Here is a 24764-nt window from a genome sequence, read left to right as displayed (position 1 = left end):
AACGAGCAGAGCTCTTGTCCAACAGCCTGAAAGGCTATTAGTTCAGCCAACTCATCAAACGTTCCAGGTATGGAGTTCTGTCTCGCTGTGTGAATACCGTTTGCAAACTCCGACAGCATATGACTGGAAAGCCATTTTGGTGGCATTTTGTGGCGCTCTTAGAGATAGTTTTGATCAGGAACTCCCTTTACACACAGGCCTCTACCACCCGGAAAACAAAACATGAACACTCCGCGTACACGCCACAGCAAACTTGAGCTGACACAAGCATTCACTTAGCACCCTTTGTCTTCTTTTAACACAAGACGACTTGCAAAGCTGTTCACTCTCAAAAGGGGCTACGGACGCTGCTCCACGCATGCGTCAGCGGACACGTGTGCTAAATTCTGTTCTTGCCGACAAGGCTGTGAAAAGCTTCCTTCGTCCCTGGGTGGGCTCGAACGACCATCCTTTCGGTTAACAGCCGAACGCGCTAGCCTATTGCGCCACAGAGACTGGCGGTGTATGCTCCTATGGGTAACGGTCACAAAACAATTTGAAGCTGGCCGCGTCTCACAGGTTAACTGCAGCACTAGTCCTGTGTCAGCAAACTGAGGTCAAGAGAATGACACCCGTTGGGAGGGGCAAGAGAGAGCTAAAGGGCACGCCCAACGTGGGGCTCGAACCCACGACCCTGAGATTAAGAGTCTCATGCTCTACCGACTGAGCTAGCCGGGCGAATGTAGTCAAATGATCAAGGCTGACCGCTGTTTTGATAAGTGCCAAACATTTAATGCGCAAAACGGAGCCTCGCTTCTCGCACAGCCTGACAAAACATCTCGCGGGTAAGGTTGGGGTAAAGCCTAGCGGTAGGCTTAGAGCAGGGGTGTCCCAACTCTATCCTGGAGGTTCCTTGTCCTGCCGAGCTTGGCTCCAAGCACAAAGAAACACACCTGAAGCTGCTGATCCCGCTCTCACCACGGAGACTAGAAACTTCCAGGCAGGTCTGATGGAGCTAGCTGGAGCGAAACTCTACCTGACAGGGGCCCTCCAGATTAAGAGTCTCATGCTCTACCGACTGAGCTAGCCAGGCGAATGTAGTCAAATGATCAAGGCTGACCGCTGTTTTGATAAGTGCCAAACATTTCATGCGCAAAACAGAGCCTCGCTTCTCGCACAGGCTGACAAAACATCTCGCGGGTAAGGTTGGGGTAAAGCCTAGCGGTAGGCTTAGAGCAGGGGTGTCCCAACTCTATCCTGGAGGTTCCTTGTCCTGCCGAGCTTGGCTCCAAGCACAAAGAAACACACCTGAAGCTGCTGATCCCGCTCTCACCCCGTAGACTAGAAACTTCCAGGCAGGTCTGATGGAGCTGGCTGGAGCGAAACTCTACCTGACAGGGGCCCTCCAGGACAGAGTTTGGACACCCCTGGCTTAGAGTGTTCTCTGTTTGTTTTAGCCATGCCTGTTGCTGGGGAATACAGATTGAACGAGCAGAGCTCTTGTTCAACAGCCTGAAAGGCTATTAGTTCAGCCAACTCATCAAACGTTCCAGGTATGGAGTTCTGTCTCGCTGTGTGAATACCATTTGCAAACTCCGACAGCATATGACTGGAAAGCCATTTTGGTGGCATTTTGTGGCGCTCCTAGAGAGAGTTTTGATCAGGACCTCCCTTCACACACAGGCCTCTACCACCCGGAAAACAAAACATGAACACTCCGCGTACACGCCACAGCAAACTTAAGCTGACACAAACATTCACTTAGCACCCTTTGTCTTCTTTTAACACAAGACGACTCGCAAAGCTGTTCACTCTCAAAAGGGGCTACGGACGCTGCTCCACGCATGCGTCAGCGGACACGTGTGCTAAATTCTGTGCTTGCCGACATGGCTGTGAAAAGCTTCTTTCATCCCTGGGTGGGCTTGAACCACCATCCTTTCGGTTAACAGCCGAACGCGCTAGCCTATTGCGCCACAGAGACTGGCGGTGTCTGCTCCTGTGGGTAACGGTCACAAAACAATTTGAAGCTGGGCGCGTCTCACAGGTTAACTGCAAAACTAGTCCTGCGTAAGCAATCTGAGTTCAAGAGAATGACACCCGTTGGGAGGGGCGAGAGAGAGCTATAGGGGCACGCCCAACGTGTGGCTAAACCCACGACCCTGAGATTAAGAATCTCATGCTCTACCGACTGAGCTAGCCGGACGAATGTAGTCAAATGATCAAGGCTGACTGCTGTTTTGATAAGTGCCAAACATTTCATGCGCAAAACGGAGCCTCGCTTCTCGCACAGGCTGACAAAACATCCCGCGGGTAAGGTTGGGGTAAAGCCTAGCGGTAGGCTTAGAGCACGGGTGTCCCTACTCTATCCTGGAGGTTCCTTGTCCTGCCGAGCTTGGCTCCAAGCACAAAGAAACACACCTGAAGCTGCTGATCCCGCTCTCACCACGGAGACTAGAAACTTCCAGGCAGGTCTGATGGAGCTGGCTGGAGCGAAACTCTACCTGACAGGGGCCCTCCAGGACAGAGTTTGGACACCCCTGGCTTAGACTGTTCTCTGTTTGTTTTAGCCATGCCTGTTGCTGGGCAATACAGATTGAACGAGCAGAGCTCTTGTCCAACAGCCTGAAAGGCTATTAATTCGGCCAACTCATCAAACGTTCCAGGTATGGAGTTCTGTCTCGCTGTGTGAATACCGTTTGCAAACTCCGACAGCATATGACTGGAAAGCCATTTTGGTGGCATTTTGTGGCGCTCTTAGAGAGAGTTTTGATCAGGACCTCCCTTCACACACAGGCCTCTACCACCCGGAAAACAAAACATGAACACTCCGCGTACACGCCACAGCAAACTTAAGCTGACACAAACATTCACTTAGCACCCTTTGTCTTCTTTTAACACAAGACGACTCGCAAAGCTGTTCACTCTCAAAAGGGGCTACGGACGCTGCTCCACGCATGCGTCAGGTGTGCTAAATTCTGTTCTTGCCGACAAGGCTGTGAAAAGCTTCCTTCGTCCCTGGGTGGGCTCGAACCACCATCCTTTCGGTTAACAGCCGAACGCGCTAGCGTATTGCGCCACAGAGACTGGCGGTGTATGCTCATATGGGTAACGGTCACAAAACAATTTGAAGCTGGCCGCGTCTCACAGGTTAACTGCAGCACTAGTCCTGTGTCAGCAAACTGAGGTCAAGAGAATGACACCCGTTGGGAGGGGCGAGAGAGAGCTAAAGGGCACGCCCAACGTGGGGCTCGAACCCACGACCCTGAGATTAAGAGTCTCATGCTCTACCGACTGAGCTAGCCGGGCGAATGTAGTCAAATGATCAAGGCTGACTGCTGTTTTGATAAGTGCCAAACATTTCATGCGCAAAACGGAGCCTCGCTTCTCGCACAGGCTGACAAAACATCTCGCGGGTAAGTTTGGGGTAAAGCCTAGCGGTAGGCTTAGAGCAGGGGTGTCCCTACTCTATCCTGGAGGTTCCTTGTCCTGCCGAGCTTGGCTCCAAGCACAAAGAAACACACCTGAAGCTGCTGATCTCGCTCTCACCACGTAGACTAGAAACTTCCAGGCAGGTCTGATGGAGCTGGCTGGAGCGAAACTCTACCTGACAGGGGCCCTCCAGGACAGAGTTTGGACACCCCTGGCTTAGAGTGTTCTCTGTTTGTTTTAGCCATGCCTGTTGCTGGGGAATACAGATTGAACGAGCAGAGCTCTTGTCCAACAGCCTGAAAGGCTATTAGTTCAGCCAACTCATCAAACGTTCCAGGTATGGAGTTCTGTCTCGCTGTGTGAATACCGTTTGCAAACTCCGACAGCATATGACTGGAAAGCCATTTTGGTGGCATTTTGTGGCGCTCTTAGATAGTTTTGATCAGGAACTCCCTTTACACACAGGCCTCTACCACCCGGAAAACAAAACATGAACACTCCGCGTACACGCCACAGCAAACTTGAGCTGACACAAGCATTCACTTAGCACCCTTTGTCTTCTTTTAACACAAGACGACTTGCAAAGCTGTTCACTCTCAAAAGGGGCTACGGACGCTGCTCCACGCATGCGTCAGCGGACACGTGTGCTAAATTCTGTTCTTGCCGACAAGGCTGTGAAAAGCTTCCTTCGTCCCTGGGTGGGCTCGAATGACCATCCTTTCGGTTAACAGCCGAACGCGCTAGCCTATTGCGCCACAGAGACTGGCGGTGTATGCTCCTATGGGTAACGGTCACAAAACAATTTGAAGCTGGCCGCGTCTCACAGGTTAACTGCAGCACTAGTCCTGTGTCAGCAAACTGAGGTCAAGAGAATGACACCCGTTGGGAGGGGCAAGAGAGAGCTAAAGGGCACGCCCAACGTGGGGCTCGAACCCACGACCCTGAGATTAAGAGTCTCATGCTCTACCGACTGAGCTAGCCGGGCGAATGTAGTCAAATGATCAAGGCTGACCGCTGTTTTGATAAGTGCCAAACATTTAATGCGCAAAACGGAGCCTCGCTTCTCGCACAGGCTGACAAAACATCTCGCGGGTAAGGTTGGGGTAAAGCCTAGCGGTAGGCTTAGAGCAGGGGTGTCCCAACTCTATCCTGGAGGTTCCTTGTCCTGCCGAGCTTGGCTCCAAGCACAAAGAAACACACCTGAAGCTGCTGATCCCGCTCTCACCACGGAGACTAGAAACTTCCAGGCAGGTCTGATGGAGCTAGCTGGAGCGAAACTCTACCTGACAGGGGCCCTCCAGATTAAGAGTCTCATGCTCTACCGACTGAGCTAGCCAGGCGAATGTAGTCAAATGATCAAGGCTGACCGCTGTTTTGATAAGTGCCAAACATTTCATGCGCAAAACGGAGCCTTGCTTCTCGCACAGGCTGACAAAACATCTCGCGGGTAAGGTTGGGGTAAAGCTTAGCGGTAGGCTTAGAGCACGGGTGTCCCTACTCTATCCTGGAGGTTCCTTGTCCTAACGAGCTTGGCTCCAAGCACAAAGAAACACACCTGAAGCTGCTGATCCCGCTCTCACCACGTAGACTAGAAACTTCCAGGCAGGTCTGATGGAGCTGGCTGGAGCGAAACTCTACCTGACAGGGGCCCTCCAGGACAGAGTTTGGACACCCCTGGCTTAGAGTGTTCTCTGTTTGTTTTAGCCATGCCTGTTGCTGGGGAATACAGATTGAACGAGCAGAGCTCTTGTTCAACAGCCTGAAAGGCTATTAGTTCAGCCAACTCATCAAACGTTCCAGGTATGGAGTTCTGTCTCGCTGTGTGAATACCGTTTGCAAACTCCGACAGCATATGACTGGAAAGCCATTTTGGTGGCATTTTGTGGCGCTCTTAGAGAGAGTTTTGATCAGGACCTCCCTTCACACACAGGCCTCTACCACCCGGAAAACAAAACACGAACACTCCGCGTACACGCCACAGCAAACTTGAGCTGACACAAACATTCACTTAGCACCCTTTGTCTTCTTTTAACACAAGACGACTCGCAAAGCTGTTCACTCTCAAAAGGGGCTACGGACGCTGCTCCACGCATGCGTCAGGTGTGCTAAATTCTGTTCTTGCCGACAAGGCTGTGAAAAGCTTCCTTCGTCCCTGGGTGGGCTCGAACCACCATCCTTTCGGTTAACAGCCGAACGCGCTAGCCTATTGCGCCACAGAGACTGGCGGTGTATGCTCATATGGGTAACGGTCACAAAACAATCTGAAGCTGGCCGCGTCTCACAGGTTAACTGCAGCACTAGTCCTGTGTCAGCAAACTAAGGTCAAGAGAATGACACCCGTTGGGAGGGGCGAGAGAGAGCTAAAGGGCACGCCCAACGTGGGGCTCGAACCCACGACCCTGAGATTAAGAGTCTCATGCTCTACCGACTGAGCTAGCCGGGTGAATGTAGTCAAATGATCAAGGCTGACTGCTGTTTTGATAAGTGCCAAACATTTCATGCGCAAAACGGAGCCTCGCTTCTCGCACAGGCTGACAAAACATCTCGCGGGTAAGGTTGGGGTAAAGCCTAGCGGTAGGCTTAGAGCAGGGGTGTCCCTACTCTATCCTGGAGGTTCCTTGTCCTGCCGAGCTTGGCTCCAAGCACAAAGAAACACACCTGAAGCTGCTGATCTCGCTCTCACCACGTAGACTAGAAACTTCCAGGCAGGTCTGATGGAGCTGGCTGGAGCGAAACTCTACCTGACAGGGGCCCTCCAGGACAGAGTTTGGACACCCCTGGCTTAGAGTGTTCTCTGTTTGTTTTAGCCATGCCTGTTGCTGGGGAATACAGATTGAACGAGCAGAGCTCTTGTCCAACAGCCTGAAAGGCTATTAGTTCAGCCAACTCATCAAACGTTCCAGGTATGGAGTTCTGTCTCGCTGTGTGAATACCGTTTGCAAACTCCGACAGCATATGACTGGAAAGCCATTTTGGTGGCATTTTGTGGCGCTCTTAGAGAGTTTTGATCAGGAACTCCCTTTACACACAGGCCTCTACCACCCGGAAAACAAAACATGAACACTCCGCGTACACGCCACAGCAAACTTGAGCTGACACAAGCATTCACTTAGCACCCTTTGTCTTCTTTTAACACAAGACGACTTGCAAAGCTGTTCACTCTCAAAAGGGGCTACGGACGCTGCTCCACGCATGCGTCAGCGGACACGTGTGCTAAATTCTGTTCTTGCCGACAAGGCTGTGAAAAGCTTCCTTCGTCCCTGGGTGGGCTCGAACCACCATCCTTTCGGTTAACAGCCGAACGCGCTAGCCTATTGCGCCACAGAGACTGGCGGTGTATGCTCCTATGGGTAACGGTCACAAAACAATTTGAAGCTGGCCGCGTCTCACAGGTTAACTGCAGCACTAGTCCTGTGTCAGCAAACTGAGGTCAAGAGAATGACACCCGTTGGGAGGGGCAAGAGAGAGCTAAAGGGCACGCCCAACGTGGGGCTCGAACCCACGACCCTGAGATTAAGAGTCTCATGCTCTACCGACTGAGCTAGCCGGGCGAATGTAGTCAAATGATCAAGGCTGACCGCTGTTTTGATAAGTGCCAAACATTTCATGCGCAAAACGGAGCCTCGCTTCTCGCACAGCCTGACAAAACATCTCGCGGGTAAGGTTGGGGTAAAGCCTAGCGGTAGGCTTAGAGCAGGGGTGTCCCAACTCTATCCTGGAGGTTCCTTGTCCTGCCGAGCTTGGCTCCAAGCACAAAGAAACACACCTGAAGCTGCTGATCCCGCTCTCACCACGGAGACTAGAAACTTCCAGGCAGGTCTGATGGAGCTAGCTGGAGCGAAACTCTACCTGACAGGGGCCCTCCAGATTAAGAGTCTCATGCTCTACCGACTGAGCTAGCCAGGCGAATGTAGTCAAATGATCAAGGCTGACCGCTCTTTTGATAAGTGCCAAACATTTCATGCGCAAAACGGAGCCTTGCTTCTCGCACAGGCTGACAAAACATCTCGCGGGTAAGGTTGGGGTAAAGCTTAGCGGTAGGCTTAGAGCACGGGTGTCCCTACTCTATCCTGGAGGTTCCTTGTCCTGCCGAGCTTGGCTCCAAGCACAAAGAAACACACCTGAAGCTGCTGATCCCGCTCTCACCACGGAGACTAGAAACTTCCAGGCAGGTCTGATGGAGCTGGCTGGAGCGAAACTCTACCTGACAGGGGCCCTCCAGGACAGAGTTTGGACACCCCTGGCTTAGAGTGTTCTCTGTTTGTTTTAGCCATGCCTGTTGCTGGGCAATACAGATTGAATGAGCAGAGCTCTTGTGCAACAGCCTGAAAGGCTATTAGTTCAGCCAACTCATCAAACGTTCCAGGTATGGAGTTCTGTCTCGCTGTGTGAATACCATTTGCAAACTCCGACAGCATACGACTGGAAAGCCATTTTGGTGGCATTTTGTGGCGCTCCTAGAGGGAGTTTTGATCAGGACCTCCCTTCACACACAGGCCTCTACCACCCGGAAAACAAAACATGAACACTCCGCGTACACGCCACAGCAAACTTAAGCTGACACAAACATTCACTTAGCACCCTTTGTCTTCTTTTAACACAAGACGACTCGCAAAGCTGTACACTCTCAAAAGGGGCTACGGACGCTGCTCCACGCATGCGTCAGCGGACACGTGTGCTAAATTCTGTGCTTGCCGACAAGGCTGTGAAAAGCTTCCTTCGTCCCTGGGTGGGCTTGAACCACCATCCTTTCGGTTAACAGCCAAACGCGCTAGCCTATTGCGCCACAGAGACTGGCGGTGTATGCTCCTATGGGTAACGGTCACAAAACAATTTAAAGCTGGCCGCGTCTCACAGGTTAACTGCAGCACTAGTCCTGTGTCAGCAAACTGAGGTCAAGAGAATGACACCCGTTGGGAGGGGCGAGAGAGAGCTAAAGGTCACGCCCAACGTGGGGCTCGAACCCACGACCCTGAGATTAAGAGTCTCATGCTCTACCGACTGAGCTAGCCGGGAGAATGTAGTCAAATGATCAAGGCTGACCGCTCTCTTGATAAGTGCCAAACATTTCATGCGCAAAACAGAGCCTCGCTTCTCGCACAGGCTGACAAAACATCTCGCGGGTAAGGTTGGGGTAAAGCCTAGCGGTAGGCTTAGAGCAGGGGTGTCCCAACTCTATCCTGGAGGTTCCTTGTCCTGCCGAGCTTGGCTCCAAGCACAAAGAAACACACCTGAAGCTGCTGATCCCGCTCTCACCACGTAGACTAGAAACTTCCAGGCAGGTCTGATGGAGCTGGCTGGAGCGAAACTCTACCTGACAGGGGCCCTCCAGGACAGAGTTTGGACACCCCTGGCTTAGAGTGTTCTCTGTTTGTTTTAGCCATGCCTGTTGCTGGGGAATACAGATTGAACGAGCAGAGCTCTTGTCCAACAGCCTGAAAGGCTATTAGTTCAGCCAACTCATCAAACGTTCCAGGTATGGAGTTCTGTCTCGCTGTGTGAATACCGTTTGCAAACTCCGACAGCATATGACTGGAAAGCCATTTTGGTGGCATTTTGTGGCGCTCTTAGAGATAGTTTTGATCAGGAACTCCCTTTACACACAGGCCTCTACCACCCGGAAAACAAAACATGAACACTCCGCGTACACGCCACAGCAAACTTGAGCTGACACAAGCATTCACTTAGCACCCTTTGTCTTCTTTTAACACAAGACGACTTGCAAAGCTGTTCACTCTCAAAAGGGGCTACGGACGCTGCTCCACGCATGCGTCAGCGGACACGTGTGCTAAATTCTGTTCTTGCCGACAAGGCTGTGAAAAGCTTCCTTCGTCCCTGGGTGGGCTCGAACGACCATCCTTTCGGTTAACAGCCGAACGCGCTAGCCTATTGCGCCACAGAGACTGGCGGTGTATGCTCCTATGGGTAACGGTCACAAAACAATTTGAAGCTGGCCGCGTCTCACAGGTTAACTGCAGCACTAGTCCTGTGTCAGCAAACTGAGGTCAAGAGAATGACACCCGTTGGGAGGGGCAAGAGAGAGCTAAAGGGCACGCCCAACGTGGGGCTCGAACCCACGACCCTGAGATTAAGAGTCTCATGCTCTACCGACTGAGCTAGCCGGGCAAATGTAGTCAAATGATCAAGGCTGACCGCTGTTTTGATAAGTGCCAAACATTTAATGCGCAAAACGGAGCCTCGCTTCTCGCACAGCCTGACAAAACATCTCGCGGGTAAGGTTGGGGTAAAGCCTAGCGGTAGGCTTAGAGCAGGGGTGTCCCAACTCTATCCTGGAGGTTCCTTGTCCTGCCGAGCTTGGCTCCAAGCACAAAGAAACACACCTGAAGCTGCTGATCCCGCTCTCACCACGGAGACTAGAAACTTCCAGGCAGGTCTGATGGAGCTAGCTGGAGCGAAACTCTACCTGCCAGGGGCCCTCCAGATTAAGAGTCTCATGCTCTACCGACTGAGCTAGCCAGGCGAATGTAGTCAAATGATCAAGGCTGACCGCTGTTTTGATAAGTGCCAAACATTTCATGCGCAAAACAGAGCCTCGCTTCTCGCACAGGCTGACAAAACATCTCGCGGGTAAGGTTGGGGTAAAGCCTAGCGGTAGGCTTAGAGCAGGGGTGTCCCAACTCTATCCTGGAGGTTCCTTGTCCTGCCGAGCTTGGCTCCAAGCACAAAGAAACACACCTGAAGCTGCTGATCCCGCTCTCACCCCGTAGACTAGAAACTTCCAGGCAGGTCTGATGGAGCTGGCTGGAGCGAAACTCTACCTGACAGGGGCCCTCCAGGACAGAGTTTGGACACCCCTGGCTTAGAGTGTTCTCTGTTTGTTTTAGCCATGCCTGTTGCTGGGGAATACAGATTGAACGAGCAGAGCTCTTGTTCAACAGCCTGAAAGGCTATTAGTTCAGCCAACTCATCAAACGTTCCAGGTATGGAGTTCTGTCTCGCTGTGTGAATACCATTTGCAAACTCCGACAGCATATGACTGGAAAGCCATTTTGGTGGCATTTTGTGGCGCTCCTAGAGAGAGTTTTGATCAGGACCTCCCTTCACACACAGGCCTCTACCACCCGGAAAACAAAACATGAACACTCCGCGTACACGCCACAGCAAACTTAAGCTGACACAAACATTCACTTAGCACCCTTTGTCTTCTTTTAACACAAGACGACTCGCAAAGCTGTTCACTCTCAAAAGGGGCTACGGACGCTGCTCCACGCATGCGTCAGCGGACACGTGTGCTAAATTCTGTGCTTGCCGACATGGCTGTGAAAAGCTTCTTTCGTCCCTGGGTGGGCTTGAACCACCATCCTTTCGGTTAACAGCCGAACGCGCTAGCCTATTGCGCCACAGAGACTGGCGGTGTCTGCTCCTGTGGGTAACGGTCACAAAACAATTTGAAGCTGGGCGCGTCTCACAGGTTAACTGCAAAACTAGTCCTGCGTAAGCAATCTGAGTTCAAGAGAATGACACCCGTTGGGAGGGGCGAGAGAGAGCTATAGGGGCACGCCCAACGTGTGGCTAAACCCACGACCCTGAGATTAAGAATCTCATGCTCTACCGACTGAGCTAGCCGGACGAATGTAGTCAAATGATCAAGGCTGACTGCTGTTTTGATAAGTGCCAAACATTTCATGCGCAAAACGGAGCCTCGCTTCTCGCACAGGCTGACAAAACATCCCGCGGGTAAGGTTGGGGTAAAGCCTAGCGGTAGGCTTAGAGCACGGGTGTCCCTACTCTATCCTGGAGGTTCCTTGTCCTGCCGAGCTTGGCTCCAAGCACAAAGAAACACACCTGAAGCTGCTGATCCCGCTCTCACCACGGAGACTAGAAACTTCCAGGCAGGTCTGATGGAGCTGGCTGGAGCGAAACTCTACCTGACAGGGGCCCTCCAGGACAGAGTTTGGACACCCCTGGCTTAGACTGTTCTCTGTTTGTTTTAGCCATGCCTGTTGCTGGGCAATACAGATTGAACGAGCAGAGCTCTTGTCCAACAGCCTGAAAGGCTATTAATTCGGCCAACTCATCAAACGTTCCAGGTATGGAGTTCTGTCTCGCTGTGTGAATACCGTTTGCAAACTCCGACAGCATATGACTGGAAAGCCATTTTGGTGGCATTTTGTGGCGCTCTTAGAGAGAGTTTTGATCAGGACCTCCCTTCACACACAGGCCTCTACCACCCGGAAAACAAAACATGAACACTCCGCGTACACGCCACAGCAAACTTAAGCTGACACAAACATTCACTTAGCACCCTTTGTCTTCTTTTAACACAAGACGACTCGCAAAGCTGTTCACTCTCAAAAGGGGCTACGGACGCTGCTCCACGCATGCGTCAGGTGTGCTAAATTCTGTTCTTGCCGACAAGGCTGTGAAAAGCTTCCTTCGTCCCTGGGTGGGCTCGAACCACCATCCTTTCGGTTAACAGCCGAACGCGCTAGCGTATTGCGCCACAGAGACTGGCGGTGTATGCTCATATGGGTAACGGTCACAAAACAATTTGAAGCTGGCCGCGTCTCACAGGTTAACTGCAGCACTAGTCCTGTGTCAGCAAACTGAGGTCAAGAGAATGACACCCGTTGGGAGGGGCGAGAGAGAGCTAAAGGGCACGCCCAACGTGGGGCTCGAACCCACGACCCTGAGATTAAGAGTCTCATGCTCTACCGACTGAGCTAGCCGGGCGAATGTAGTCAAATGATCAAGGCTGACTGCTGTTTTGATAAGTGCCAAACATTTCATGCGCAAAACGGAGCCTCGCTTCTCGCACAGGCTGACAAAACATCTCGCGGGTAAGGTTGGGGTAAAGCCTAGCGGTAGGCTTAGAGCAGGGGTGTCCCTACTCTATCCTGGAGGTTCCTTGTCCTGCCGAGCTTGGCTCCAAGCACAAAGAAACACACCTGAAGCTGCTGATCTCGCTCTCACCACGTAGACTAGAAACTTCCAGGCAGGTCTGATGGAGCTGGCTGGAGCGAAACTCTACCTGACAGGGGCCCTCCAGGACAGAGTTTGGACACCCCTGGCTTAGAGTGTTCTCTGTTTGTTTTAGCCATGCCCGTTGCTGGGGAATACAGATTGAACGAGCAGAGCTCTTGTCCAACAGCCTGAAAGGCTATTAGTTCAGCCAACTCATCAAATGTTCCAGGTATGGAGTTCTGTCTCGCTGTGTGAATACCGTTTGCAAACTCCGACAGCATATGACTGGAAAGCCATTTTGGTGGCATTTTGTGGCGCTCTTAGATAGTTTTGATCAGGAACTCCCTTTACACACAGGCCTCTACCACCCGGAAAACAAAACATGAACACTCCGCGTACACGCCACAGCAAACTTGAGCTGACACAAGCATTCACTTAGCACCCTTTGTCTTCTTTTAACACAAGACGACTTGCAAAGCTGTTCACTCTCAAAAGGGGCTACGGACGCTGCTCCACGCATGCGTCAGCGGACACGTGTGCTAAATTCTGTTCTTGCCGACAAGGCTGTGAAAAGCTTCCTTCGTCCCTGGGTGGGCTCGAATGACCATCCTTTCGGTTAACAGCCGAACGCGCTAGCCTATTGCGCCACAGAGACTGGCGGTGTATGCTCCTATGGGTAACGGTCACAAAACAATTTGAAGCTGGCCGCGTCTCACAGGTTAACTGCAGCACTAGTCCTGTGTCAGCAAACTGAGGTCAAGAGAATGACACCCGTTGGGAGGGGCAAGAGAGAGCTAAAGGGCACGCCCAACGTGGGGCTCGAACCCACGACCCTGAGATTAAGAGTCTCATGCTCTACCGACTGAGCTAGCCGGGCGAATGTAGTCAAATGATCAAGGCTGACCGCTGTTTTGATAAGTGCCAAACATTTAATGCGCAAAACGGAGCCTCGCTTCTCGCACAGGCTGACAAAACATCTCGCGGGTAAGGTTGGGGTAAAGCCTAGCGGTAGGCTTAGAGCAGGGGTGTCCCAACTCTATCCTGGAGGTTCCTTGTCCTGCCGAGCTTGGCTCCAAGCACAAAGAAACACACCTGAAGCTGCTGATCCCGCTCTCACCACGGAGACTAGAAACTTCCAGGCAGGTCTGATGGAGCTAGCTGGAGCGAAACTCTACCTGACAGGGGCCCTCCAGATTAAGAGTCTCATGCTCTACCGACTGAGCTAGCCAGGCGAATGTAGTCAAATGATCAAGGCTGACCGCTGTTTTGATAAGTGCCAAACATTTCATGCGCAAAACGGAGCCTTGCTTCTCGCACAGGCTGACAAAACATCTCGCGGGTAAGGTTGGGGTAAAGCTTAGCGGTAGGCTTAGAGCACGGGTGTCCCTACTCTATCCTGGAGGTTCCTTGTCCTGCCGAGCTTGGCTCCAAGCACAAAGAAACACACCTGAAGCTGCTGATCCCGCTCTCACCACGTAGACTAGAAACTTCCAGGCAGGTCTGATGGAGCTGGCTGGAGCGAAACTCTACCTGACAGGGGCCCTCCAGGACAGAGTTTGGACACCCCTGGCTTAGAGTGTTCTCTGTTTGTTTTAGCCATGCCTGTTGCTGGGGAATACAGATTGAACGAGCAGAGCTCTTGTTCAACAGCCTGAAAGGCTATTAGTTCAGCCAACTCATCAAACGTTCCAGGTATGGAGTTCTGTCTCGCTGTGTGAATACCGTTTGCAAACTCCGACAGCATATGACTGGAAAGCCATTTTGGTGGCATTTTGTGGCGCTCTTAGAGAGAGTTTTGATCAGGACCTCCCTTCACACACAGGCCTCTACCACCCGGAAAACAAAACACGAACACTCCGCGTACACGCCACAGCAAACTTGAGCTGACACAAACATTCACTTAGCACCCTTTGTCTTCTTTTAACACAAGACGACTCGCAAAGCTGTTCACTCTCAAAAGGGGCTACGGACGCTGCTCCACGCATGCGTCAGGTGTGCTAAATTCTGTTCTTGCCGACAAGGCTGTGAAAAGCTTCCTTCGTCCCTGGGTGGGCTCGAACCACCATCCTTTCGGTTAACAGCCGAACGCGCTAGCCTATTGCGCCACAGAGACTGGCGGTGTATGCTCATATGGGTAACGGTCACAAAACAATCTGAAGCTGGCCGCGTCTCACAGGTTAACTGCAGCACTAGTCCTGTGTCAGCAAACTAAGGTCAAGAGAATGACACCCGTTGGGAGGGGCGAGAGAGAGCTAAAGGGCACGCCCAACGTGGGGCTCGAACCCACGACCCTGAGATTAAGAGTCTCATGCTCTACCGACTGAGCTAGCCGGGTGAATGTAGTCAAATGATCAAGGCTGACTGCTGTTTTGATAAGTGCCAAACATTTCATGCGCAAAACGGAGCCTCGCTTCTCGCACAGGCTGACAAAACATCTCGCGGGTAAGGTTGGGGTAAAGCCTAGCGGTAGGCTTAGAGCAGGGGTGTCCCTACTCTATCCTGGAGGTTCCTTGTCCTGCCGAGCTTGGCTCCAAGCACAAAGAAACACACCTGAAGCTGCTGATCTCGCTCTCACCACGTAGACTAGAAACTTCCAGGCAGGTCTGATGGAGCTGGCTGGAGCGAAACTCTACCTGACAGGGGCCCTCCAGGACAGAGTTTGGACACCCCTGGCTTAGAGTGTTCTCTGTTTGTTTTAGCCATGCCTGTTGCTGGGGAATACAGATTGAACGAGCAGAGCTCTTGTCCAACAGCCTGAAAGGCTATTAGTTCAGCCAACTCATCAAACGTTCCAGGTATGGAGTTCTGTCTCGCTGTGTGAATACCGTTTGCAAACTCCGACAGCATATGACTGGAAAGCCATTTTGGTGGCATTTTGTGGCGCTCTTAGAGAGTTTTGATCAGGAACTCCCTTTACACACAGGCCTCTACCACCCGGAAAACAAAACATGAACACTCCGCGTACACGCCACAGCAAACTTGAGCTGACACAAGCATTCACTTAGCACCCTTTGTCTTCTTTTAACACAAGACGACTTGCAAAGCTGTTCACTCTCAAAAGGGGCTACGGACGCTGCTCCACGCATGCGTCAGCGGACACGTGTGCTAAATTCTGTTCTTGCCGACAAGGCTGTGAAAAGCTTCCTTCGTCCCTGGGTGGGCTCGAACCACCATCCTTTCGGTTAACAGCCGAACGCGCTAGCCTATTGCGCCACAGAGACTGGCGGTGTATGCTCCTATGGGTAACGGTCACAAAACAATTTGAAGCTGGCCGCGTCTCACAGGTTAACTGCAGCACTAGTCCTGTGTCAGCAAACTGAGGTCAAGAGAATGACACCCGTTGGGAGGGGCAAGAGAGAGCTAAAGGGCACGCCCAACGTGGGGCTCGAACCCACGACCCTGAGATTAAGAGTCTCATGCTCTACCGACTGAGCTAGCCGGGCGAATGTAGTCAAATGATCAAGGCTGACCGCTGTTTTGATAAGTGCCAAACATTTCATGCGCAAAACGGAGCCTCGCTTCTCGCACAGCCTGACAAAACATCTCGCGGGTAAGGTTGGGGTAAAGCCTAGCGGTAGGCTTAGAGCAGGGGTGTCCCAACTCTATCCTGGAGGTTCCTTGTCCTGCCGAGCTTGGCTCCAAGCACAAAGAAACACACCTGAAGCTGCTGATCCCGCTCTCACCACGGAGACTAGAAACTTCCAGGCAGGTCTGATGGAGCTAGCTGGAGCGAAACTCTACCTGACAGGGGCCCTCCAGATTAAGAGTCTCATGCTCTACCGACTGAGCTAGCCAGGCGAATGTAGTCAAATGATCAAGGCTGACCGCTCTTTTGATAAGTGCCAAACATTTCATGCGCAAAACGGAGCCTTGCTTCTCGCACAGGCTGACAAAACATCTCGCGGGTAAGGTTGGGGTAAAGCTTAGCGGTAGGCTTAGAGCACGGGTGTCCCTACTCTATCCTGGAGGTTCCTTGTCCTGCCGAGCTTGGCTCCAAGCACAAAGAAACACACCTGAAGCTGCTGATCCCGCTCTCACCACGGAGACTAGAAACTTCCAGGCAGGTCTGATGGAGCTGGCTGGAGCGAAACTCTACCTGACAGGGGCCCTCCAGGACAGAGTTTGGACACCCCTGGCTTAGAGTGTTCTCTGTTTGTTTTAGCCATGCCTGTTGCTGGGCAATACAGATTGAATGAGCAGAGCTCTTGTGCAACAGCCTGAAAGGCTATTAGTTCAGCCAACTCATCAAACGTTCCAGGTATGGAGTTCTGTCTCGCTGTGTGAATACCATTTGCAAACTCCGACAGCATACGACTGGAAAGCCATTTTGGTGGCATTTTGTGGCGCTCCTAGAGGGAGTTTTGATCAGGACCTCCCTTCACACACAGGCCTCTACCACCCGGAAAACAAAACATGAACACTCCGCGTACACGCCACAGCAAACTTAAGCTGACACAAACATTCACTTAGCACCCTTTGTCTTCTTTTAACACAAGACGACTCGCAAAGCTGTACACTCTCAAAAGGGGCTACGGACGCTGCTCCACGCATGCGTCAGCGGACACGTGTGCTAAATTCTGTGCTTGCCGACAAGGCTGTGAAAAGCTTCCTTCGTCCCTGGGTGGGCTTGAACCACCATCCTTTCGGTTAACAGCCAAACGCGCTAGCCTATTGCGCCACAGAGACTGGCGGTGTATGCTCCTATGGGTAACGGTCACAAAACAATTTAAAGCTGGCCGCGTCTCACAGGTTAACTGCAGCACTAGTCCTGTGTCAGCAAACTGAGGTCAAGAGAATGACACCCGTTGGGAGGGGCGAGAGAGAGCTAAAGGTCACGCCCAACGTGGGGCTCGAACCCACGACCCTGAGATTAAGAGTCTCATGCTCTACCGACTGAGCTAGCCGGGAGAATGTAGTCAAATGATCAAGGCTGACCGCTCTCTTGATAAGTGCCAAACATTTCATGCGCAAAACAGAGCCTCGCTTCTCGCACAGGCTGACAAAACATCTCGCGGGTAAGGTTGGGGTAAAGCCTAGCGGTAGGCTTAGAGCAGGGGTGTCCCAACTCTATCCTGGAGGTTCCTTGTCCTGCCGAGCTTGGCTCCAAGCACAAAGAAACACACCTGAAGCTGCTGATCCCGCTCTCACCACGTAGACTAGAAACTTCCAGGCAGGTCTGATGGAGCTGGCTGGAGCGAAACTCTACCTGACAGGGCCCTCCAGGACAGAGTTTGGACACCCCTGGCTTAGAGTGTTCTCTGTTTGTTTTAGCCATGCCTGTTGCTGGGGAATACAGATTGAACGAGCAGAGCTCTTGTTCAACAGCCTGAAAGGATATTAGTTCAGCCAACACATCAAACGTTCCAGGTATGGAGTTCTGTCTCGCTGTGTGAATACCATTTGCAAACTCCGACAGCATATGACTGGAAAGCCATTTTGGTGGCATTTTGTGGCGCTCCTAGAGAGAGTTTTGATCAGGACCTCCCTTCACACACAGGCCTCTACCACCCGGAAAACAAAACATGAACACTCCGCGTACACGCCACAGCAAACTTAAGCTGACACAAACATTCACTTAGCACCCTTTGTCTTCTTTTAACACAAGACGACTCGCAAAGCTGTTCACTCTCAAAAGGGGCTACAGACGCTGCTCCACGCATGCGTCAGCGGACACGTGTGCTAAATTCTGTGCTTGCCGACATGGCTGTGAAAAGCTTCTTTCGTCCCTGGGTGGGCTTGAACCACCATCCTTTCGGTTAACAGCCGTACGCGCTAGCCTATTGCGCCACAGAGACTGGCGGTGTCTGCTCCTGTGGGTAACGGTCACAAAACAATTTGAAGCTGGGCGCGTCTCACAGGTTAACTGCAAAACTAGTCCTGCGTAAGCAATCTGAGTTCAAGAGAATGACACCCGTTGGGAGGGGCGAGAGAGAGCTATAGGGGCACGCCCAACGTGTGGCTAAACCCACGACCCTGAGATTAAGAATCTCATGCTCTACCGACTGAGCTAGCCGGACGAATGTAGTCAAATGATCAAGGCTGACTGCTGTTTTGATAAGTGCCAAACATTTCATGCGCAAAACGGAGCCTCGCTTCTCGCACAGGCTGACAAAACATCCCGCGGGTAAGGTTGGGGTAAAGCCTAGCGGTAGGCTTAGAGCACGGGTGTCCCTACTCTATCCTGGAGGTTCCTTGTCCTGCCGAGCTTGGCTCCAAGCACAAAGAAACACACCTGAAGCTGCTGATCCCGCTCTCACCACGGAGACTAGAAACTTCCAGGCAGGTCTGATGGAGCTGGCTGGAGCGAAACTCTACCTGACAGGGGCCCTCCAGGACAGAGTTTGGACACCCCTGGCTTAGACTGTTCTCTGTTTGTTTTAGCCATGCCTGTTGCTGGGCAATACAGATTGAACGAGCAGAGCTCTTGTCCAACAGCCTGAAAGGCTATTAATTCGGCCAACTCATCAAACGTTCCAGGTATGGAGTTCTGTCTCGCTGTGTGAATACCGTTTGCAAACTCCGACAGCATATGACTGGAAAGCCATTTTGGTGGCATTTTGTGGCGCTCTTAGAGAGAGTTTTGATCAGGACCTCCCTTCACACACAGGCCTCTACCACCCGGAAAACAAAACACGAACACTCCGCGTACACGCCACAGCAAACTTGAGCTGACACAAACATTCACTTAGCACCCTTTGTCTTCTTTTAACACAAGACAACTCGCAAAGCTGTTCACTCTCAAAAGGGGCTATGGACGCTGCTCCACGCATGCGTCAGCGGACACGTGTGCTAAATTCTGTTCTTGCCGACAAGGCTGTGAAAAGCTTCCTTCGTCCCTGGGTGGGCTTGAACCACCATCCTTTCAGTTAACAGCCGAACGCACTAGCCTATTGCACCAGAGAGACTGGCGGTGTATGCTCCTATGGGTAACGGTCACAAAACAATTTGAAGCTGGCCGCGTCTCACAGGTTAACTGCAGCACTAGTCCTGCGTCAGCAAACTGAGGTCAAGAGAATGACACCCGTTGGGAGGGGAAAGAGAGAGCTATAGGGGCACGCCCAACGTATGGCTCAAACCCTCGACCCTGAGATTAAGAATCTCATGCTCTACCGACTGAGCTAGCCGGACGAATGTAGTCAAATGATCAAGGCTGACTGCTGTTTTGATAAGTGCCAAACATTTCATGCGCAAAACGGAGCCTCGCTTCTCGCACAGCCTGACAAAACATCTCGCGGGTAAGGTTGGGGTAAAGCCTAGCGGTAGGCTTAGAGCACGGGTGTCCCTACTCTATCCTGGAGGTTCCTTGTCCAGCCGAGCTTGGCTCCAAGCACAAAGAAACACACCTGAAGCTGCTGATCCCGCTCTCACCACGGAGACTAGAAACTTCCAGGCAGGTCTGATGGAGCTGGCTGGAGCGAAACTCTACCTGACAGGGGCCCTCCAGATTAAGAGTCTCATGCTCTACCGACTGAGCTAGCCAGGCGAATGTATTTAAATGATCAAGGCTGACCGCTGTTTTGATAAGTGCCAAACATTTCATGCGCAAAACGGAGCCTCGCTTCTCGCACAGGCTGACAAAACATCTCGCGGGTAAGGTTGGGGTAAAGCCTAGCGGTAGGCTTAGAGCAGGGGTGTCCCAACTCTATCCTGGAGGTTCCTTGTTCTGCCGAGCTTGGCTCCAAGCACAAAGAAACACACCTGAAGCTGCTGATCCCGCTCTCACCACGGAGACTAGAAACTTCCAGGCAGGTCTGATGGAGCTGGCTGGAGCGAAACTCTACCTGACAGGGGCCCTCCAGGACAGAGTTTGGACACCTCTGGCTTAGACTGTTCTCTGTTTGTTTTAGCCATGCCTGTTGCTGGGGAATACAGATTGAACGAGCAGAGCTCTTGTTCAACAGCCTGAAAGGCTATTAGTTCAGCCAACTCATCAAACGTTCCAGGTATGGAGTTCTGTCTCGCTGTGTGAATACCGTTTGCAAACTCCGACAGGATACGACTGGAAAGCCATTTTGGTGGCATTTTGTGGCGCTCCTAGAGGGAGTTTTGATCAGGACCTCCCTTCACACACAGGCCTCTACCACCCGGAAAACAAAACACGAACACTCCGCGTACACGCCACAGCAAACTTAAGCTGACACAAACATTCACTTAGCACCCTTTCTCTTCTTTTAACACAAGACGACTCGCAAAGCTGTTCACTCTCAAAAGGGGCTACGGACGCTGCTCCACGCATGCGTCAGCGGACACGTGTGCTAAATTCTGTGCTTGCCGACATGGCTGTGAAAAGCTTCTTTCGTCCCTGGGTGGGCTCGAACCACCATCCTTTCGGTTAACAGCCAAACGCGCTAGCCTATTGCGCCACAGAGACTGGCAGTGTCTGCTCCTGTGGGTAACGGTCACAAAATAATTTGAAGCTGGGCGCGGCTCACAGGTTAACTGCAGCACTAGTCCTGCGTCAGCAAACTGAGGTCAAGAGAATGACACCCGTTGGGAGGGGCGAGAGAGAGCTATAGGGCACGCCCAACGTGTGGTTCAAACCCACGACCCTGAGATTAAGAATCTCATGCTCTACCGACTGAGCTAGCCGGACGAATGTAGTCAAATGATCAAGGCTGACTGCTGTTTTGATAAGTGCCAAACATTTCATGCGCAAAACGGAGCCTCGCTTCTCGCACAGGCTGACAAAACATCCCGCGGGTAAGGTTGGGGTAAAGCCTAGCGGTAGGCTTAGAGCACGGGTGTCCCTACTCTATCCTGGAGGTTCCTTGTCCTGCCGAGCTTGGCTCCAAGCACAAAGAAACACACCTGAAGCTGCTGATCCTGCTCTCACCACGGAGACTAGAAACTTCCAGGCAGGTCTGATGGAGCTGGCTGGAGCGAAACTCTACCTGACAGGGGCCCTCCAGGACAGAGTTTGGACACCCCTGGCTTAGACTGTTCTCTGTTTGTTTTAGCCATGCCTGTTGCTGGGCAATACAGATTGAACGAGCAGAGCTCTTGTCCAACAGCCTGAAAGGCTATTAATTCGGCCAACTCATCAAACGTTCCAGGTATGGAGTTCTGTCTCGCTGTGTGAATACCGTTTGCAAACTCCGACAGCATATGACTGGAAAGCCATTTTGGTGGCATTTTGTGGCGCTCTTAGAGAGAGTTTTGATCAGGACCTCCCTTCACACACAGGCCTCTACCACCCGGAAAACAAAACACGAACACTCCGCGTACACGCCACAGCAAACTTGAGCTGACACAAACATTCACTTATCACCCTTAGTCTTCTTTTAACACAAGACGACTCGCAAAGCTGTTCACTCTCAAAAGGGGCTACGGACGCTGCTCCACGCATGCGTCAGCGGACACGTGTGCTAAATTCTGTTCTTGCCGACAAGGCTGTGAAAAGCTTCCTTCGTCCCTGGGTGGGCTCGAACCACCATCCTTTTGGTTAACAGCCGAACGCGCCAGCCTATTGCGCCACAGAGACTGGCGGTGTATGCTCCTATGGGTAATGGTCATAAAACAATTTGAAGCTGGCCGCGTCTCACAGGTTAACTGCAGCACTAGTCCTGTGTCAGCAAACTGAGGTCAAGAGAATGACACCCGTTGGGAGGGGCGAGAGAGAGCTAAAGGTCACACCCAACGTGGGGCTCGAACCCACGACCCTGAGATTAAGAGTCTCATGCTCTACCGACTGAGCTAGCCGGGCGAATGTGGTCAAATGATCAAGGCTGACCGCTGTTTTGATAAGTGCCAAACATTTCATGCGCAAAACGGAGCCTCGCTTCTCGCACAGGCTGACAAAACATCTCGCGGGTAAGGTTGGGGTAAAGCCTAGCGGTAGGCTTAGAGCAGGGGTGTCCCAACTCTATCCTGGAGGTTCCTTGTCCTGCCGAGCTTGGCTCCAAGCACAAAGAAACACACCTGAAGCTGCTGATCCCGCTCTCACCACGTACACTAGAAACTTCCAGGCAGGTCTGATGGAGCTGGCTGGAGCGAAACTCTACCTGACAGGGGCCCTCCAGGACAGAGTTTGGACACCCCTGGCTTAGAGTGTTCTCTGTTTGTTTTAGCCATGCCTGTTGCTGGGGAATACAGATTGAACGAGCAGAGCTCTTGTTCAACAGCCTGAAAGGCTATTAGTTCAGCCAACTCATCAAACGTTCCAGGTATGGAGTTCTGTCTCGCTGTGTGAATACCGTTTGCAAACTCCGACAGCATATGACTGGAAAGCCATTTTTGTGGCATTTTGTGGCGCTCTTAGAGAGAGTTTTGATCAGGACCTCCCTTCACACACAGGCCTCTACCACCCGGAAAACAAAACACGAACACTCAGCGTACACGCCACAGCAAACTTGAGCTGACACAAACATTCACTTAGCACCCTTTGTCTTCTTTTAACACAAGACGACTCGCAAAGCTGTTCACTCTCAAAAGGGGCTATGGACGCTGCTCCACGCATGCGTCAGCGGACACGTGTGCTAAATTCTGTTCTTGCCGACAAGGCTGTGAAAAGCTTCCTTCGTCCCTGGGTGGGCTCGAACCACCATCCTTTCGGTTAACAGCCGAACGCGCTAGCCTATTGCGCCACAGAGACTGGCGGTGTATGCTCCTATGGGTAACGGTCACAAAACAATTTGAAGCTGGCCGCGTCTCACAGGTTAACTGCAGCACTAGTCCTGTGTCAGCAAACTGAGGTCAAGAGAATGACACCCGTTGGGAGGGGCGAGAGAGAGCTAAAGGTCACGCCCAACGTGGGGCTCGAACCAACGACCCTGAGATTAAGAGTCTCATGCTCTACCGACTGAGCTAGCCGGGCGAATGTAGTCAAATGATCAAGGCTGACCGCTGTTTTGATAAGTGCCAAACATTTCATGCGCAAAACAGAGCCTCGCTTCTCGCACAGACTGACAAAACATCTCGCGGGTAAGGTTGGGGTAAAGCCTAGCGGTAGGCTTAGAGCAGGGGTGTCCCAACTCTATCCTGGAGGTTCCTTGTCCTGCCGAGCTTGGCTCCAAGCACAAAGAAACACACCTGAAGCTGCTGATCCCGCTCTCACCACGTAGACTAGAAACTTCCAGGCAGGTCTGATGGAGCTGGCTGGAGCGAAACTCTACCTGACAGGGGCCCTCCAGGACAGAGTTTGGACACCCCTGGCTTAGAGTGTTCTCTGTTTGTTTTAGCCATGCCTGTTGCTGGGGAATACAGATTGAACGAGCAGAGCTCTTGTTCAACAGCCTGAAAGGCTATTAGTTCAGCCAACTCATCAAACGTTCCAGGTATGGAGTTCTGTCTCGCTGTGTGAATACCATTTGCAAACTCCGACAGCATACGACTGGAAAGCCATTTTGGTGGCATTTTGTGGCGCTCCTAGAGGGAGTTTTGATCAGGACCTCCCTTCACACACAGGCCTCTACCACCCGGAAAACAAAACATGAACACTCCGCGTACACGCCACAGCAAACTTAAGCTGACACAAACATTCACTTAAAACCCTTTGTCTTCTTTTAACACAAGACGACTCGCAAAGCTGTTCACTCTCAAAAGGGGCTACGAACGCTGCTCCACGCATGCGTCAGCGGACACGTGTGCTAAATTCTGTGCTTGCCGACATGGCTGTGAAAAGCTTCTTTCGTCCCTGGGTGGGCTTGAACCACCATCCTTTCGGTTAACAGCCGAACGCGCTAGCCTATTGCGCCACAGAGACTGGCGGTGTCTGCTCCTGTGGGTAACGGTCACAAAACAATTTGAAGCTGGGCGCGTCTCACAGGTTAACTGCAAAACTAGTCCTGCGTAAGCAATCTGAGTTCAAGAGAATGACACCCGTTGGGAGGGGCGAGAGAGAGCTATAGGGGCACGCCCAACGTGTGGCTAAACCCACGACCCTGAGATTAAGAATCTCATGTTCTACCGACTGAGCTAGCCGTACGAATGTAATCAAATGATCAAGGCTGACTGCTGTTTTGAAAAGTGCCAAACATTTCATGCGCAAAACGGAGCCTCGCTTCTCGCACAGGCTGACAAAACATCCCGCGGGTAAGGTTGGGGTAAAGCCTAGCGGTAGGCTTAGAGCACGGGTGTCCCTACTCTATCCTGGAGGTTCCTTGTCCTGCCGAGCTTGGCTCCAAGCACAAAGAAACACACCTTAAGCTGCTGATCCCGCTCTCACCACGGAGACTAGAAACTTCCAGGCAGGTCTGATGGAGCTGGCTGGAGCGAAACTCTACCTGACAGGGGCCCTCCAGGACAGAGTTTGGACACCCCTGGCTTAGACTGTTCTCTGTTTGTTTTAGCCATGCCTGTTGCTGGGCAATACAGATTGAACGAGCAGAGCTCTTGTCCAACAGCCTGAAAGGCTATTAATTCGGCCAACTCATCAAACGTTCCAGGTATGGAGTTCTGTCTCGCTGTGTGAATACCGTTTGCAAACTCCGACA

At 52.0% G+C, this 24764-nt stretch overlaps 32 non-coding genes across 32 annotated transcripts; all 32 read right to left on the bottom strand.

Annotated features, from left to right (window-relative positions):
* Positions 1-421: 421 nt before the first annotated feature.
* On the bottom strand, positions 422-495 carry trnan-guu (transfer RNA asparagine (anticodon GUU)). Its single transcript has one exon. It is a non-coding gene; the product is annotated as a tRNA-Asn (tRNA).
* Positions 496-644: 149 nt separating this feature from the next.
* On the bottom strand, positions 645-717 carry trnak-cuu (transfer RNA lysine (anticodon CUU)). Its single transcript has one exon. It is a non-coding gene; the product is annotated as a tRNA-Lys (tRNA).
* A 1169-nt stretch (positions 718-1886) lies between these two features.
* On the bottom strand, positions 1887-1960 carry trnan-guu (transfer RNA asparagine (anticodon GUU)). The gene has a single exon. It is a non-coding gene; the product is annotated as a tRNA-Asn (tRNA).
* A 1029-nt stretch (positions 1961-2989) lies between these two features.
* Positions 2990-3063, bottom strand: trnan-guu (transfer RNA asparagine (anticodon GUU)). Its single transcript has one exon. It is a non-coding gene; the product is annotated as a tRNA-Asn (tRNA).
* A 149-nt stretch (positions 3064-3212) lies between these two features.
* On the bottom strand, positions 3213-3285 carry trnak-cuu (transfer RNA lysine (anticodon CUU)). The gene has a single exon. It is a non-coding gene; the product is annotated as a tRNA-Lys (tRNA).
* Positions 3286-4320: 1035 nt separating this feature from the next.
* trnak-cuu (transfer RNA lysine (anticodon CUU)) lies at positions 4321-4393 on the bottom strand. The gene has a single exon. It is a non-coding gene; the product is annotated as a tRNA-Lys (tRNA).
* Positions 4394-5555: 1162 nt separating this feature from the next.
* On the bottom strand, positions 5556-5629 carry trnan-guu (transfer RNA asparagine (anticodon GUU)). The gene has a single exon. It is a non-coding gene; the product is annotated as a tRNA-Asn (tRNA).
* A 149-nt stretch (positions 5630-5778) lies between these two features.
* trnak-cuu (transfer RNA lysine (anticodon CUU)) lies at positions 5779-5851 on the bottom strand. The gene has a single exon. It is a non-coding gene; the product is annotated as a tRNA-Lys (tRNA).
* An 812-nt stretch (positions 5852-6663) lies between these two features.
* trnan-guu (transfer RNA asparagine (anticodon GUU)) lies at positions 6664-6737 on the bottom strand. Its single transcript has one exon. It is a non-coding gene; the product is annotated as a tRNA-Asn (tRNA).
* A 149-nt stretch (positions 6738-6886) lies between these two features.
* On the bottom strand, positions 6887-6959 carry trnak-cuu (transfer RNA lysine (anticodon CUU)). The gene has a single exon. It is a non-coding gene; the product is annotated as a tRNA-Lys (tRNA).
* Positions 6960-8128: 1169 nt separating this feature from the next.
* On the bottom strand, positions 8129-8202 carry trnan-guu (transfer RNA asparagine (anticodon GUU)). The gene has a single exon. It is a non-coding gene; the product is annotated as a tRNA-Asn (tRNA).
* Positions 8203-8351: 149 nt separating this feature from the next.
* On the bottom strand, positions 8352-8424 carry trnak-cuu (transfer RNA lysine (anticodon CUU)). The gene has a single exon. It is a non-coding gene; the product is annotated as a tRNA-Lys (tRNA).
* Positions 8425-9238: 814 nt separating this feature from the next.
* trnan-guu (transfer RNA asparagine (anticodon GUU)) lies at positions 9239-9312 on the bottom strand. The gene has a single exon. It is a non-coding gene; the product is annotated as a tRNA-Asn (tRNA).
* Positions 9313-9461: 149 nt separating this feature from the next.
* Positions 9462-9534, bottom strand: trnak-cuu (transfer RNA lysine (anticodon CUU)). The gene has a single exon. It is a non-coding gene; the product is annotated as a tRNA-Lys (tRNA).
* Positions 9535-10703: 1169 nt separating this feature from the next.
* On the bottom strand, positions 10704-10777 carry trnan-guu (transfer RNA asparagine (anticodon GUU)). Its single transcript has one exon. It is a non-coding gene; the product is annotated as a tRNA-Asn (tRNA).
* A 1029-nt stretch (positions 10778-11806) lies between these two features.
* trnan-guu (transfer RNA asparagine (anticodon GUU)) lies at positions 11807-11880 on the bottom strand. The gene has a single exon. It is a non-coding gene; the product is annotated as a tRNA-Asn (tRNA).
* Positions 11881-12029: 149 nt separating this feature from the next.
* trnak-cuu (transfer RNA lysine (anticodon CUU)) lies at positions 12030-12102 on the bottom strand. The gene has a single exon. It is a non-coding gene; the product is annotated as a tRNA-Lys (tRNA).
* A 1035-nt stretch (positions 12103-13137) lies between these two features.
* trnak-cuu (transfer RNA lysine (anticodon CUU)) lies at positions 13138-13210 on the bottom strand. Its single transcript has one exon. It is a non-coding gene; the product is annotated as a tRNA-Lys (tRNA).
* Positions 13211-14372: 1162 nt separating this feature from the next.
* Positions 14373-14446, bottom strand: trnan-guu (transfer RNA asparagine (anticodon GUU)). Its single transcript has one exon. It is a non-coding gene; the product is annotated as a tRNA-Asn (tRNA).
* A 149-nt stretch (positions 14447-14595) lies between these two features.
* Positions 14596-14668, bottom strand: trnak-cuu (transfer RNA lysine (anticodon CUU)). The gene has a single exon. It is a non-coding gene; the product is annotated as a tRNA-Lys (tRNA).
* An 812-nt stretch (positions 14669-15480) lies between these two features.
* Positions 15481-15554, bottom strand: trnan-guu (transfer RNA asparagine (anticodon GUU)). Its single transcript has one exon. It is a non-coding gene; the product is annotated as a tRNA-Asn (tRNA).
* A 149-nt stretch (positions 15555-15703) lies between these two features.
* On the bottom strand, positions 15704-15776 carry trnak-cuu (transfer RNA lysine (anticodon CUU)). Its single transcript has one exon. It is a non-coding gene; the product is annotated as a tRNA-Lys (tRNA).
* A 1169-nt stretch (positions 15777-16945) lies between these two features.
* Positions 16946-17019, bottom strand: trnan-guu (transfer RNA asparagine (anticodon GUU)). Its single transcript has one exon. It is a non-coding gene; the product is annotated as a tRNA-Asn (tRNA).
* Positions 17020-17168: 149 nt separating this feature from the next.
* On the bottom strand, positions 17169-17241 carry trnak-cuu (transfer RNA lysine (anticodon CUU)). Its single transcript has one exon. It is a non-coding gene; the product is annotated as a tRNA-Lys (tRNA).
* Positions 17242-18054: 813 nt separating this feature from the next.
* trnan-guu (transfer RNA asparagine (anticodon GUU)) lies at positions 18055-18128 on the bottom strand. Its single transcript has one exon. It is a non-coding gene; the product is annotated as a tRNA-Asn (tRNA).
* A 2502-nt stretch (positions 18129-20630) lies between these two features.
* On the bottom strand, positions 20631-20704 carry trnan-guu (transfer RNA asparagine (anticodon GUU)). The gene has a single exon. It is a non-coding gene; the product is annotated as a tRNA-Asn (tRNA).
* Positions 20705-20853: 149 nt separating this feature from the next.
* On the bottom strand, positions 20854-20926 carry trnak-cuu (transfer RNA lysine (anticodon CUU)). Its single transcript has one exon. It is a non-coding gene; the product is annotated as a tRNA-Lys (tRNA).
* Positions 20927-21740: 814 nt separating this feature from the next.
* Positions 21741-21814, bottom strand: trnan-guu (transfer RNA asparagine (anticodon GUU)). Its single transcript has one exon. It is a non-coding gene; the product is annotated as a tRNA-Asn (tRNA).
* Positions 21815-21963: 149 nt separating this feature from the next.
* Positions 21964-22036, bottom strand: trnak-cuu (transfer RNA lysine (anticodon CUU)). The gene has a single exon. It is a non-coding gene; the product is annotated as a tRNA-Lys (tRNA).
* Positions 22037-22850: 814 nt separating this feature from the next.
* trnan-guu (transfer RNA asparagine (anticodon GUU)) lies at positions 22851-22924 on the bottom strand. Its single transcript has one exon. It is a non-coding gene; the product is annotated as a tRNA-Asn (tRNA).
* A 149-nt stretch (positions 22925-23073) lies between these two features.
* On the bottom strand, positions 23074-23146 carry trnak-cuu (transfer RNA lysine (anticodon CUU)). The gene has a single exon. It is a non-coding gene; the product is annotated as a tRNA-Lys (tRNA).
* Positions 23147-23960: 814 nt separating this feature from the next.
* trnan-guu (transfer RNA asparagine (anticodon GUU)) lies at positions 23961-24034 on the bottom strand. Its single transcript has one exon. It is a non-coding gene; the product is annotated as a tRNA-Asn (tRNA).
* Between the last annotated feature and the right edge of the window lie 730 nt (positions 24035-24764).

Source organism: Carassius carassius, chromosome 1 (genome assembly GCF_963082965.1).
Source record: "Carassius carassius chromosome 1, fCarCar2.1, whole genome shotgun sequence".
Classification (NCBI taxonomy): Eukaryota; Metazoa; Chordata; class Actinopteri; order Cypriniformes; family Cyprinidae; genus Carassius; species Carassius carassius.
Note: the sequence above shows the minus strand (reverse complement) of the source record. Positions and strands in the feature narration are given on the sequence as shown.